Source organism: Haemaphysalis longicornis, unplaced genomic scaffold (assembly GCF_048455015.1).
Source record: "Haemaphysalis longicornis isolate Haplotype H1 unplaced genomic scaffold, Haemaphysalis longicornis Haplotype H1 scaffold_10, whole genome shotgun sequence".
NCBI classification, from domain to species: Eukaryota; Metazoa; Arthropoda; class Arachnida; order Ixodida; family Ixodidae; genus Haemaphysalis; species Haemaphysalis longicornis.
Window position 1 is genome coordinate 4014959 of NW_027526204.1, and position 15179 is coordinate 4030137.

The 15179-nt window shown below is 48.3% G+C and overlaps 1 protein-coding gene and 1 long non-coding RNA gene across 2 annotated transcripts in view; both read right to left on the reverse strand.

Moving 5' to 3' along the window:
• Positions 1 to 15179, reverse strand: part of LOC144158132 (major facilitator superfamily domain-containing protein 4A-like) — a 692369-nt gene that overhangs the window by 595517 nt on the left and 81673 nt on the right. The gene's annotated exons all lie outside the window — the stretch shown is intronic.
• Positions 7756 to 13472, reverse strand: LOC144158131 (uncharacterized). Its single transcript, XR_013319948.1, has 4 exons — positions 13095 to 13472; positions 12614 to 12703; positions 11599 to 11722; positions 7756 to 7875 (listed from the first exon to the last, which is right to left on the reverse strand). It is a non-coding gene; the product is annotated as an uncharacterized LOC144158131 (long non-coding RNA).

Genomic DNA, 15179 nt, shown 5'->3' on the forward strand with positions numbered 1-15179 from the left:
GATTTCCCCATGCATAAGCATTGCGGAATCATCCCCTCAGTCGAGTGGAGGGAGCAAATGGAGTAATGCGGCATTTCTTGTTCCTTTCAAGTGCAGAGCACTTTAGCGGCTCGCCGTGCCGCCGTAGCTCGCTCGCTGGACCCAGGTAGAGCCACACGGCGTTCCGTGGCAGCGGCTGTCGTCGCGGCGTAACCCAGAGGCTTCGAAAGCCAAGTGGCTTATATAGTCATAAGCGTTAAAAGCCCGTGAACTGCTGGCGCTTTTCATACACCCTCCCCCCCCGTTTAGCGCGAAGAAAACTGCAGGTACATTTGAGGCAAAATATACGTAATCAACCGGCAGTGCCCGCGTTCATTTAGTTAGAAACGCTCGTTGGGTTGCTTTTTACGATAGTGAGCGAAAAAAAAGTGGCGGTGCAATGCCGGCACGTGCGGGAAGAAAAGCAAGCACAAAAAGAACAGAACTCCCGCTGGCGCTGTTTCAGGCAGGGGGCGCGCGAGCACTGCGGGGGCGGGAAATTTGAATTGCATTGGATGGTAGCAGTGAGCGGAGAACGGCGCTGCAGCCCATTATGGCGAATCACTGCTCGGCACTTCCGGTAGCATTCACGTTGAGTGGGAGGGCGTTAATATATTTTTTTTTCGCGAAATGCCGGTGGACGTAGAGTGGTAAAGTGCCGTCGGGCGGCACTCTAGGCGCAGCCTAGCAAAAATTGTCTTATACTTGTTACATCCACGTCGAAACGCCACGTCGCCACGTCAATGCCACGACAGTGCGCACTACATATTTTTCGAAAATGCCCTCAAACCTGTTTTACTGCCTAGAAGCCTCTCGATTTATTACGACACGCAAATTCAGCCTATTTTGCGCCTTCGAAAGACGGCGTTAAGGATAGGACTATCCTTAGGCGTTACAGAAAACACGTGCCCGCTCACAGTCAAATAATACCGATGCTATTCCCACATGATTACCGTTCGGTCGTATCGCTGCACCAAATCGGCCGTAACAACTCGCCTTCTCTTGCCACTGCTATGAAAAATGGATCGTGAATAGTCGTTCTGCCTCTCAGAGCAAATATTTAAGTCCGCCAGCCGGTATACTGCTGTCAGGACTTGGAACGAGCTTCCTCAGTATACAGCGCTTCCTACCTCATTGCTACCGCTTATTAAGAATAATTTCTCTTTACTAAATTAAAATTCTTACGCTGTGCATTTATGTAGTCCAACGTGTTAGAAATGCAAACTTCACATACAGCAAGTAATACCTTGAATTATCGCTTGTCTTTCCTTGTTTTGTTTTGCGTAAATATCGTAAAAAACGTTTTCGCAATGTCAGGTTTGCACTTGTAATTCCTAGACTTTCTGGTTCACTTTGCGAATATGTCTTGTGCAGTATATTAATGCGCTCGCAGGGTGCCCTTGCTTTCATGTCTTGATTTTTCATCTGTGTGCCTATATTACCCAACATCGACTTCTATGTTTCGAATGGGTCCACAACCACCCAATGGCCAGAACTCGCTGTTTTTTTTTTCTTGTATCCGTTCTTGTGGAGGGGCAAAATAGACAATTTCAATTGCAAGGATTTATTTTTATAGCAGAAATACAGTTACGGTGACAAGCTCACAGGACGCCTAGGACACGGACGGAGCGGATATATGATTTAGTAACGTAATTGACTGGCCTAACTGGTGTTCCGATGTGTACTGTTCAGCGCAAAAATAGACGGGGACAAGGGAAGCACAACACAAGAGCGCTCTTGTGTTGTGTCTTTTCTTGTCCTGTCTATTTTTGCGCTGTGCGATGATGTTGAGGTTAGGGAGATCTCACGACCCAGAGGTAGGTGCCAGGAGCGAGAAATCGCGACACGGGTTCGACGGACAAAAATCAACATTTATGCAGGACGGGACATAAGGGTAATATGGTACTCTAATCAGGAAAGGTACACTTAAAGGAGCCATGAAGGCAAAACACAAGTTTGGTTCATTCAAAAGACGGCCTCGTTAGCATCATACTGACACCAGTTTTAACGTAAACTTCGCTCAAATAAGCTATATAATTAGGAATTCGACCCACTCGCTCATTTCCTGCAACAGAACCTATTTTTTTATTATGTTTGTATTGTAGATTGTAACCACTCCCCTCTGTAATGCCTTCCGGCCGTGAGGGTAAATAAATAAATATGTTACGAATCGGCCTGCCGCCGTACTTTCCCGCATGACTCCTCGGCTGTGCGGCGAAGTCACTGCGTGCGCCTTTGAAAACAGGTCCCCTCTTGTCGGTGAATCATACTTTCACGCCTCGACAAGCCCGGGCCCGACGCCTCGCTTTCGGCGCGTTTCAAACTTCGGCAGTTACCGGCGAGGAGCGCCGAGACTTGTTCAAGGACATAGAGGCCCGGCATCGCAGCGGAGTCCTCCTCTCTCCCCTCTCCCGGACTCAACGTGCGCCGAGGCTATCGACTGCTCACGAACTCTGGAAAGAGCGTTGTGTGTGTATGTGACGTTCGTGGCGTGTTGCCGCTTGTTGGCGTTTTGACCATTACGGCTTTTGGGTATTGGCCGCGAGGCCCACCGCTGGAGAGGCTGGCGCTGCGATCGTTTTGACGTCACTTGTAGGATCACCGTTCCTACCTTGCTGCACAGTTGGCTTGCAGCGGGTGACACTTAGCTTAGGACGCGCGTTCTAAAAGTATTTTCGTATTAATTTACGTCGTTTGAAGTTAATTCTCAGTGCGTCAAGCGGTATTTCCGTGTTAATTTCCGTCGTTTGAAGTTAATTCTCAGTGCGTCAAGCGCAGTTTGACGTCATAGGGATTTTATAACCGTATCAACTGTGGTACATTCTCCGCAAACAACTTGAGCGTGGTGGCGTATGTGTGCGACTGAAGCGTAAGCTGCGGCTCGTTTCCCCGGTCAACAATGTAGACTACGATGATTGCCAAGCTAAGTTTCCAGATTTCCCTTGTTTGCAACAAACGTGTAAAGCAAGAAATCATGAAGCGTTTGCTGCTCGCAGAAACGCTCCGCGCACACACCGCCGTGCTTGCCCGCACGGCCGACGGAGCAGCTCGAACCGACGCAGGTGGCGGCAGCAACAACTTGTCGCCACTTTTGAAAATCGCGCTAGTTGTGGAAAAGTAATTCGACAGCGGTGAATATGGATGTTATAGTGGTGAAAAATTGTGCTAGGTAGTGTCATCAGCTGTGGTTTTCAAAGCGATGCTTAAATATCTGCAGCGATCTACGCCGACCGTCCCCGAAGGTCGGTCCCGGCACCGCCGGCCCGTTCACGCGCGGTGCGGCGAGCAGCCGAAGGATATATGTGTCTGCGCGCAAGCATCGGCCCAGGCAGGTTCTTGATCATCGATCGCTTAAACGGACGCGAATACAAAGTTACGCATACAAGAAAGAGGGTGACAGTGAAGTGAAAAGTTGTATTAGGGACGCTCATCCGCAACTGTAACGATAGCGGCGAAGAAATATCTGCCGCGACGTTAAAGGGGTCCTGAAATACCTTCCGCCGATGCGTGGATGTACATGTAACCAAATAAAGCAATGTATTAGCAATCTCCTCCCGCAAGAATTTTGTTGAAGCGATGAGTATTAGCTGAGAAATCGTAAATCAAAAACCGCGCATTATCGTCGCGCCGCGTTTCCTCCTCCTTTCAACTTACTCTCCGCTGTTGACGGCGAGCGAGCCTTCCCTCCCATGATGCTGCGCTCCTCCGCGGTGACGTACTTCCGCTATTGCGCTGCTCACACAGCCGTCTGCTACGGGCAAGCTTTGTTGACACCATGAATCCCGCACTCCGCTCAAGGCTGGAAAAGCGAACGAAAAATCTGGTCCCATGTGTGCGGCGGCCTGGCCTTGCCCTTTCGCGGTGTACGTTGCTGCAGAACTTTGCTATCGGCGGCACGAGACTTTTTATCGGCGGCGAACTCGCAGCCGCACGGGGAGGATATCCTGCGCTCGCTCCCTTGGATGCAAAGCGCACTGTTTATCCAAAAAGCGCCGTATCAGATGTGGCTCCGCTGGTGCCGGGTCTTATTTTGTGGCGGTGGTAATTCCTGCCGGCGGCGTGTGCAAAAGACATTTTAAACCGATACAGAACCCGTGCACAAAACTCCAGTTCAGCTTGGGGCGACGCGTGGTGGAGAGCGGCAACGTTGGCAAAACATGCTCCGCCGCGGCTCTGAGCTTTCTAGTGCTGGAGCGAGCACCATTTCTTTGACAATATCAAACATCGGTTGCCCTGGAAACAAGGCACGAACCGCTCTGGAAGTCAGTTACGGTTGCGTGATCCCGGTTCAGCTTGGGGCCCCACCTCGCGGCATATGGGCACTGCAGGCATACTACTCACTCCCATTTGGAAGCGCGAGATGCGTTTGGCATTACAGGAGGCGATGGTGTGTGTGTTGTGGACGCCTTTGCTTCGCGACGACATGCGACGTTGTGCTTCTGCGGGTGGATAGTGCTTCCCATGGTCTGGATTATCTTTCTCAAGCGGCGTACGACTCAACCTCGCATGGGGTATGTGCAGTGTGCGTGGCTAAAAGCCATCTCAGCTTGTGCGCCAGAGTTAAGTGACTTGCTGTTCGTCCCCGCAAACCGCGCGCGAGGTGAGTGCCGAATTTACGAGGGGCAGGAGGAGAGGCAACCCATCGTCTGTCAATCGCGGTTCGGACTTGCAACGCATGTTGTGACGTTGTGTTCGTTCGAAACGCATCTCTGGATTTTTAGGAAGTTTAATAAAATGTATGCGTCAAACCCGGGCATTCGGCTCAGGGCGTTCTCTGCGATTGCAAGAAAGAAGTGCCACGGGGCTTCAACGCTTTCTTTATGGAACGTACTCAAGTAAGAGAATATCCATGTCGTGTTATGGCCCTGTTGCATTCAATACAAACGGTTAAGCGTTTGTTTACAATTGTTTTCTTTGGCGTAAAATGTCCAAGCACTCCGGCACTCCGCTGGCAGATCAGCCGGCGAGCCGACGCTGAGCAGACGACTCATCTCTTTGCCGGAAGTGCGTGAAAAAGCCGCCCAATAGGAGGATGTCTAGCTCATGACGAACATCTGGGAATTGATGACGTAGACATGTGAAGATGGCGGAGTCCAAAAACACGAAGGGAAGGGTGAGAAAAAAGCGACAAACTTTGCAACAAAAGTGTGAGCTTTCCGCTGCGCGTAAAAGAGTAATACTTGGCACAGATGATGTTGACGACCCAATCTAACGATTGCGCTAGTCAATTTAGTGTGCTCAAAACGCCTTTCAGGGCCCCTTTAAGCCGGAAGTTCATAACATTCTCGATTACGTGCATCCGAAGCCGGCGGCGAGCGGTTCGAGAACACCCTTTCGTCGCGCGCGCGCGTGTTGCGTTTGGGTTCCCCCATCACTTTGGGGGGCCCCCAACGTTCGGTTCTCCTATTTTAAAACTACCAATTACCCTAGTTCATTAACGACTTGTTTCGCCTCGCCTTCTGTGAGCAATCGTTAGTTTCGTTGATGCTAGAGGAAGGCACGCTCACTGTAGAGGCACATTCCCACTGGCGATTTGCCTCGTCGCGCGATGAGGCCATGAGGCGGTGTTCGCACTTGCGATGAGCGATGATGCGACTGTGTTCAGCGCAGCTGCTTTCCGACTTGTACGATCTCGTGGTGCGTCAACCATTCGCAGTCAAAGAAAATGATGTTACGCGACAAAAGAAGGTAGAAATCAAACTAAAACACATGCTACTAACCTGGAACAATGCCGAAAGCATTTGCGGGTTGCGGGAGGAGCAGAAAATAACAAACTCAAGAAGGCTCTTTTCAACATATTATTGCACGAAGAAATGCACACGCTTGCTTTCACGCCACTACACCCGCATCACGGCCCACAAATGTCGCTTCTTTTCACAGGCGCAAAGTTCGGACGCCTCCGAATTCTACGCGTGTTTACCAGTCGTCGATAGAAGCACGAAGAGGCTGCAAGTCAACCTACCGTCTCGCTGTCCACGTAGCTCTATACGATGATTACTTGCTTTTACAATCCATACACGCTTCTCCACGCTGATGAGTTCCACGCTATTCGTTGATTAGTGCACGCGTACGCTGAAGCCACTGACCAAAGAACCGAAGCGCACGGGAATTTGCTTGCCGGCCGACCCGGCGGGTACAGCGATAGCAGCGGGCCAAGCGCTGGCCGAGCGAGCACAGCGGTGGCGGCGGCTCGCCCTCGCCGGCCCGCAGCCGTTTGCATTACCGGATGTAAAAAAACGTTTCGTTTCCGGCTACGTCAGCCTACTCCGCGTCCATGATTGGCTATTCGGTTTTGCGGGGCCGTCGCGCGACTAGGCATGCGGCTAAAAGGAGGAAATTATTCCACGTTTTGATTGGCTCCTGAAACCACTGTCAGTTGGGGACAAAAGTTAGGGACATTTAGGGAATTTGTTGTTGCGGTGAGCAGGCTTGATGTGGCTTCGCGCGTCGCCTCCTAGGGAATTCCCTGTAAGTAGCTGAGAGGAGGCGATGGCCAGTGTCTAGCAGCAGACGACGCAAGAAACGGCTGGAACTGACGCTTCCTTTTGTAATTACTTCCATTTTTACGGGTGTCTTGCTGAACGATTTTTTTAATGCGGAGCGTGCCTGCCTGACCGTGTCCATGGTGTCGCCCCGAGTTTGTCCTGCGCTGGTTCCTTTATTCTTAAAAAAACTTCAAAATTTCTTTCTCCTCTGTGTGGCCCTAATATATTACTGCTGGCCCGCGCCAACCAATAATCAGATTTGGAGGACGTCTTCTTCATTATTTCTCCGACACTTAATTACCTCTGCGTTTAAGTTTCTGCTTCTTTCAAGAACGATGAGAAAATCATCCGTTCACGGCTGCGAGATTTACTACAACCGCGCGTGCACCCGGGAGAACAGTTATCGCAATAGCAGTTTTACTTGTGCAGTGTGCCACATTTAAACTAAAAAGAAACGTAGGATAAGATACTGCCTTCTCTAGTCAGTTTCCAGATGTGGTCATTCCAAAATGCATATTTATTGGCAATAGATGGTAGCGTAGCTTATTTAGTGGATCTAAGTCTAAACAAATTTGTGTTATTGCAGGATGCTTGATTGCTGACACTAGCCCTTTGTAGTAACCGATGTAAAGCAAGCATTAGATTGCTTCCAACTTACAGGCTTCAAGAGCAGATGTGAAGGCCAGTATTAAAATATGCAAAATCTTGAGAACCTGCTGTTGTAAGAGAACCTGCAGTGTAGCATCTCAATCTTAATGTCTTCTTGTGAAGACCTTTAACATGTTCCTCGGACAAATGTCTTATAACTTTTCAGCTTGAGAGGTAGTAGTAGTAGTATGTATTGTTGAATTAGGCGGACTTAGCCTTGCATAGCTGCCGGCAATTGCTCCGCCTAATCGTCCCCAATACCATATCAAATCTCTCAAAGTCATAACACCTCACTTAGTCCTAAAATAACAGACGCGCAATGTCACCACAACTCACTTAGTCCTGTGGACTGCAAGAATCCGAGTAGGAGATGAGACACATCTCTTCGCACAATCCAGTGGTCCCTAGAAAAAATAATGTCCTCCGATGTAGCATGGGCACTCCTACTACTTGAATTGGTTGTGAATGTTGGCTACCTGGCAGTTCGTTTAAACTGCAGCATAAATACCAATAAGTGACCAGGGGACGATGACGTGCAAGTGCTTGGGTATTGTCCTCCATGTTATTTCCACATTCCTGAACAATGTAAAAGGAATATACCAAATGAAGGAGACAGTTTTTAGTTTTATTTATTCCCAGTTTCACGGCCATAGAAGACGACATATCAGAGGTGCTCAGCACAAACATTGTAGGTGCATCCAGATGCTTGTTGAGACCCCTGTCACTGAAAAGTAAAAAAGAAATAGCATTTTGAAAACTGGTCAAGCACTACATATATTTCCTTAGGAGCCTCCCATTCACAATTCAAATGAACAAACAGCTTAAACACAGTACACTATTATTGTGTTGCTTGCGTGTATGTTTTTTAGTATGCGTGTGGACACTGACGTTTCTGCTGTATCTTTTTTCCTTTATTTTTTTGCTTGTACGCACGTGGCAGAATTCTCTTATGTTATTATTCTTCATTTAATCTGCTCAGGTACCACACCCCTCATTAATGTCAGTGGGGCCATAAGGGTATCTTGAATAAATAAACATAGAACACCAAATACATGGTGCTACATCTACAAATTAACGTTCCTGTAGCAGTTAAAAATTTATAAAATAAATAATAAAATGGCACATTTCCACACATTTCCTAATACAAATAAAAACACGGCCAACTCCAGCTTTCTTCAAAATTTTGTACTATACCAGTCTCTTTGAACCAGGCAAAAAAACTGTAAGCATCTTGAAAACAATTTTATTTGCACGTAAATTGCAGACAGCTTAAAGGAGCCATGAAGAGAAAACACAAGTTTGGTTCATTCAAAAGATTGTCTCGTTAGAATCATACTGACACCACTTTTAACGTAAACTTCGCTCAAATAAGCTACATAATTACGAAAAACGGGAATGGTCATGCGACCCACCAGCTCATTCCCCGCAACAGAACCTATGATGTCACATGAGCTAAGCTCTGCGATTGGCGGAGGCTGGCAGAAGCAGACACAAATTAGGTAGAGCTGTAATTACAAACTAGACGAACGAGCGATTTGCGCTTAAATTTAGGGCACATTCTTTACAAAGCAATAAGAATGATGGGACAAACAGTGGAAATTATGAAAGCACATGTAAACATAGAAGTACTGATGCATTCTGCTGTTCGTACTGCGCACAGCATGCTTGGTTTAGCAGCACAGCACTACGGGGCTTGGGGCTGTCTCAGACGACACTGGCCGATTGACGCAAGCAACGGTGTTTTACGTGACCCCATTTGTCGAGCGAGCACTGTTTCAGGGAACGAATATTTTCTCCCAGAACAAAAACAAGCCAGGTTTAAATGCGGGCAAACACAAACCAAACGCTTGCCACGGTATGGTGGTGCCATCTAGGTTACGGAACGTAAAAAAACGCGGGAACAAACCATCACCGCTGTACAGGGTGGAGACAACCTTTGAACGGTCCCGTGCCGCCGCAATTGGGCCAACGGGCTCAACGCGTTATTCTTTTCGTTTCCCACGAGACCTAGCAACGCGAAACAGACAATATGATTCAAACTTCTTCAGTAAACCGTGTTGCGGCGATAATTTTAGCGCGGTTTTGACACAATGACTTGCTTCGGCGGCGAGCGAGCAACCGAAAATGGCGGCGCCAGCGTATACGTGTCTCTACCCTGTACGGCGGATGCGTGAATCAAGGTACTCTAGGCTGCAGAGCGGTTGGTTCCTGTGATGTCACTTGGGACCACGAAAACGCACGATTGAGCGGGAAAATCAAAATTTTAACCTAAATTGTTTAATTTCTCAGTGAATAAAGCACCGTTTGTATCCGGACAAGCGCTGGGGGCACTATAAAACACGAAATCTTTCGAATAAAACCAACTTGCATTTTCTCTTCATGGCTCCTTTAACTTAGGTGTCGCAGAAGCTGTTGTACAACAATGACTTAATTGCTCGTCTCTGTTTTTCTGATTTTGCCCTTCTACGAACAAGTCACATCCTACAGTCGCAATGAGGTTGGTCGACCTGTTAACAGTTACAAAATAGAAAGCTATTGTATTGTGCTTATTTCTAACATTATTTTAAAGTTCTTACTCTCACTCCTTTGACACCTAAGGCTGATTCAGCTGGAGAGCACCCCTATGTTGGCAGCAAATTCTATAGTGGTATGAAGTGGCAAAGGATTTGGCAAAACAAAGCTTTTTTTTGTGATGTAAGGATGATGCTCTACCAGGTGAGCGCAAGGGTGGCGATTGCTTCACCTTTGCACGATAATGCATTAATCACGACTAAGTTCAGTTAGGTGTCCTCGACATTTCAGAGAAGTGCCGAGCAAAAACTGTTTTGAAGAACAACTCAGAAATACTAATGGCCAGAAATGGGCGGCTGGGCGGCCAGAATGTTACGGTCTCTCTTAACTCCAAACTAAAAACAAGTCAGCTTAAAACAAGTAAAAAATACCTTAAAGGAGTAGCACCACTATTAAACGTTCATAGCATGATTAGGCTCTACTTAAAAGGAGTACTTGAAATATCAAAGCTGAGATAACTATGCAAAAAGTTTCCTTTGTAGCTGCAGATTTTAGTAGCAACCATTCAGTATAATATATTTTAAATCAATTTTAATATTTGCATGCACAAGAAAGCTCCGAATGAATACCCTTTCGACACTGGCATAAGCAAGATACGTGGAGTGCCTCGCCATGCAGTTCGCCCCAAACTGCCGACATTAGGGCTCCAGTGACTTAGCCAACACACTGGCTGCTGATGGTGCACGCTGCACTGCCTTGTGAATCATGTCACAGTTTTGGGACTGATATCGTGTGGCCCAGACGTGTGCGGCCGTGGCCAGCTTGGGCCACTCTAGGGCACGCATCTAGTCTGACCATGATGCAATGAGAACAGCGACATCAAGAGTGCCATTCTCTCATGGCGGCCGCCTTGGTGTTCGTTCTGTCCAAGCCAAAACTGACACGAATAAACAAGGCTCAAAATAATTATATATACTGAGGTTGACTATCTAATGTTCCAATCTATGATTCCTGGGCTGGTAGGCACCCATAGAAATGGGAAAAATGTAACACGAGAATTTCATACCAGTACTTTTTTAGAATATTTACATAGACAAATGAACTGCAAGCTAATGACCCTTTCTGCCAGTTGTTGCCCCCATCTGTCCACCATTCCTCAGCTGAGCATGAAAGACTGGTACAATAAAGTGTCAAGTTTAGATCTGACAAGTTTGCAAGCTCAGTGATTCACATTGAACTTTTTGTGAACTTTCTTTACAAGGATTTAACCTATAACCACTCCTCCCTGGCTTGGCTCATGTACAATGCTTAAGCTTCACGCACATACTGTACTTGGTACAGTTTCATTTACTAAAGTGAAGCCTCCAGCCTCTCGCTGATATGTCTGTAGTCCACCCAAAATGCACTGCAGAAAGCCAACTTTTTCTAATGATGACGATCGTGGGTGAAGTGAACGCTTCCCGTGATCTGAATTGAACCTGGGTCCCTCATGTTATGAAGCTGACATCTATCCCATTGCGTCATTCCAGCACAGTCGAAGCAATCTGGATTTGCATAGAAGTGGAAAATTACACAGGAAATGTACACCTCCACCTAACGACAATGGTTGTACACTACAGAAGGTCATGGATTGCCTGCATCAGTAAAGCTCTAGAGAGCACAACTGCAGCGCATCAGACCGTCCCAATAAGAAACAGGTGTTCAGTACTGGGCTGGTTAATTTGGTGTTGGACTTGGTTTCGGAAAGCTTCACATCCCCCATTTTTGTCGTTTCAACAGATGGGCAGTTGATTTTTTGTTAAGTCTTCCCGTCAGTAACTAGGACACAGCTACATATTTGGTTGTCATACTACCAGGGTGGTCTGCGAGCAGACACAGTCTGTCTGCGGCTAATTTCGAGTGTACCACAAAACGACCCACTTGTGGAGGCATTCACCTGCTTTCCATGGGTACCCAGAAAGGATGTAGACCAAGCCTTGCTCTCCAGGCCCTGCACCAACATCGTAGGGGCCAAGTCCAAGCACTTATTTTTTTCCACTGGAAGCCCTCCTATGCAGATGCTGCAGGAACAGGATTAAATGCTGTGTCAGCACAACTGAAAGTTGGGTAGGCTAATAATACATCTTTGAAAAACAAAATGCGTAAAAGATGGCGACGTGGAATAAGACCACACAGGACAACCGACTACAAGAAAAAGAACACACATACAGCGCATTGTCCTGTGTTGTCTGCAAAAGCAGAAGTGGGCAATCTCTGCCGCATTGTTAATAACAAGGATTATTGAAGTAAAGGGAGGAACGAGTGCAGTGTTAACCTTGCGCAGCCTTTACTTCATTGTACGATTGGCATGCTTTACAGAATTCCGTTGTCATGTAAGTCCGTGTATGTGGGCCAGACAGGACGCCGTCTAAGCGTCCATCTCGGAGAGCACTTGTTTACGGTAACGAAATCAACGGGTGCAAATCTTCCTGCACATGATAAAAAGTGTGGGTGCCACCCTTTGTTTGACGAGGCTGTGGTGTGTCCCTCCTGCCTGTACGCGTTATTTGTGTGCTTTCAAATTTTCAGTGGCTTTATGCCCTGCCACATCCTATTTGTCCCATATGCAGCTTCTTCCATTCACCTTCAATGTACACTTTACTGACAGTTGCTCCTGGTGCCTCCTCATAAAGGGCCCAAAATGCCGCTTAACCTTCACAGCCCCTTGGACGATCTGATTCTGCCGCTGTCATTTGGTCTATCCTTTCTCTCTCCCTCTTCCGTCTTTTTTGGCTCACGATTTCACGCTTTTGTTTTTCCCTTTGGCCGCGATATCCTTACGTTCTCTGCACAGAAGCGACATTTTCCATTCATCTCCCGCAACGCAACTTAACTGCCCGAAGAGCTAGAACGTTGATGCGTGCACACGGCATACTCGCGAGATTAACGCTATCAAACACATGCATACTTACGATCGAGGCACTGCACTTCAAACATCCAGGACAGCGCTTCGGGGAGTGCACGCCACCGGTTCGATCAAACTTGAGCAATGTTATGGGCTCCTACACAAAAGGAAAAATGAAACACTTGAAACTGCGGCCGGAGTGTGAAAGGACATAGCATCGTAATTTGAATTTAGCGTGTGCTGCATACTTGGGCGAGAAACAGGGAGCGGGAAAAGAATCCACACGTACTACGTTGGATACACGAAGCAGGTGCTGGTTTGCGCGCCAACGTCTGGTTTGTCGTTTTCCATTGTGTCTGTTCCTCGCCCAAGTATGCAGCGCACGCTAAATTTGATTCAAGATTATACAAAAATCGTTAACATCACAATACAGCTAGGAGGCCGAGCTAGGCGGCCACGTAAGCAAGAATTCACGCAGCTTTAGGGTACACAGTACAGTGGTATAAACACAAAAACTACAACAAACATAAAATAGCGATGTTACTGACCTTGCTGGGAAAATGAGCGCATCGATGCCCTCTTTTCCGCTCTTCCATGTCTGTGACTGCAAACGCCGGAGACCGGCATGGCTGATCTACGCTGAGCTCAGGTACAGGAGGCGATGGCTCAGGCTGCAAGTCTCTCTTGAAATGTCGTAGTAAGTATGTCGGATACGGAGATCGCACCAATACTAGCATTCACGGTATATCCACGCATCAGCAGCTTCACTTCGCAGCAATCAACACAAACACACGCTGGGTACTCAAATCGTTCACTCGGGGGACCCAGGGAAATGCTGCGCCTACTTCGGCGTTGTCCCTAGGCGCTCAAAAACAAGCCCAGTGACGTCACGTTTTGATCACGTGACCCAAGGATTTCTTTCCTCCTTTTAGCGATCTGCGCCGCCGTCGCAAAGCGACGAAAAGCGACGGCCGGCTCGTCGCTTTGCGACGTCGCTTTTCGTCGCGCGACGAGGCGAATCGCCAGTGGGAATGTGCCTTAAACACAAAGGAGCCCACGTTACAAATATACATTCCCACGCCGAAGTCCTAATGAAAGCTAAATATAGCCATGTCCAAACCCGCTCGCAGGCGTTGAAAAATCGCGTTCGTGTACCATTTATACATTGCGGACAAGTTGTCGCGAAAAGTAAACATATCAGCCGTGCAGAGTACAGGCTACGGCAGTGATCGTAATAAAATCCGACAATAACTATGAAAAACATTGTAGGGGTAATAGGCACTGCTTAAGCCAAACTGCGCATCATAGCAGTACTTTTAAGCATGCGCGGCGAAGCAATCCGATCACGGTTCACACGTAGTCATTCATTTACCAGGCAAGGCGAGCAGTAGGCGCGGTGAGATCACAAGTGAGCGACGCGCTTCCGTCGCTGTTACAAGGTGTTTCCTTGCACACACAATCTCGTACATGTCACGTCGCAAATATTTCATAATGAATTTGCACTGTACTTTTCTCGGCATCAGTTGCATCGTCTTTGTCGTTAGCTGGCTGCGTACGAGCTGTGGGGCGCGGCGGTGTCGCCGGGAAAAAGCGAGTCGCTGATTGCTCGCCCGGATTCGGGTTGCAGACAACTTTTTTGGGTAATTTGCATCAAATCCACAGGGAGCGGGGGGGTGGGTGGGTACGGTGGCCACAGACACACACACACACACAAAAAAAACGCGCGGCCGCATACGCACAGGAAATGGGTTGTAGCAGACGACAACCCTACCCGGCGTCCAACAAGTGACGTCATTCGTAGCTGGCGCCACGGTATGTCCTCGGGGCCAATAAATAGAAGCCGCCCAAGCGCTGTAACCCATTCCTGTTTGAGCAGCGAATCACTGCTGTCACTGCTCGAGTCCTGTACTGTTACCTCGCCCGTCGGGGCGTTGTTATTTGGCTTCGGCTCACCTCTCGCTATGAAGTAAACAGTTACGTTAGCCTACGGCTTCTGGACTTATTCACGGCTGCAACAGCGGCTGGCCGCTCGCTTCACCACGCTACCACACGTATGCCGGAGGCGACAGAGCTCGGCTCGGGTGGCCCCACTCGGTCGCAACAACGGGTGTCAGCGCTGGGATGACACGGTTGCAGCAACAGATGGCAGCGGTGGGATGACACGGTCGCAACAACTGGTTGGCAGCGGTGGGATGGCAACTTCGTAACACCTGGAGCCAGCGGTGCGAGATCCAACACCACGGACGTCGAGGCGGCTTCGGACGTCGCAGAATTCACGGCGGTCAATTGGTGAGTGCGGGACTTTTCTTCACTGAGTTTTACCAGGCGTCTGCGGATAGTTGGTAGGGCGTGTGTTTTTGCCGCGTGGGTTATTCGCGCAAAACATTTTTGGAGCAGTGGGAAAACAGTACTCTAGACCGGTCATGAATTTGAAGGCGTTGAAAAAACCGCAGTTGTTGGAGCTTGCAAAAGAGTTGCTCTTGGATGTTACGGACGCGCTGAGAAAGCCAGAGCTGATACAGGCTATACTCTCTGTTGGGGCTGACGATGACGAGCTGTCAGAGTGCATTGAGCTGATCAATGGCAGGGAGACCGCTAAGCGTCAGGCCGCAGAGGCAGAGGCTGAGCGCCAG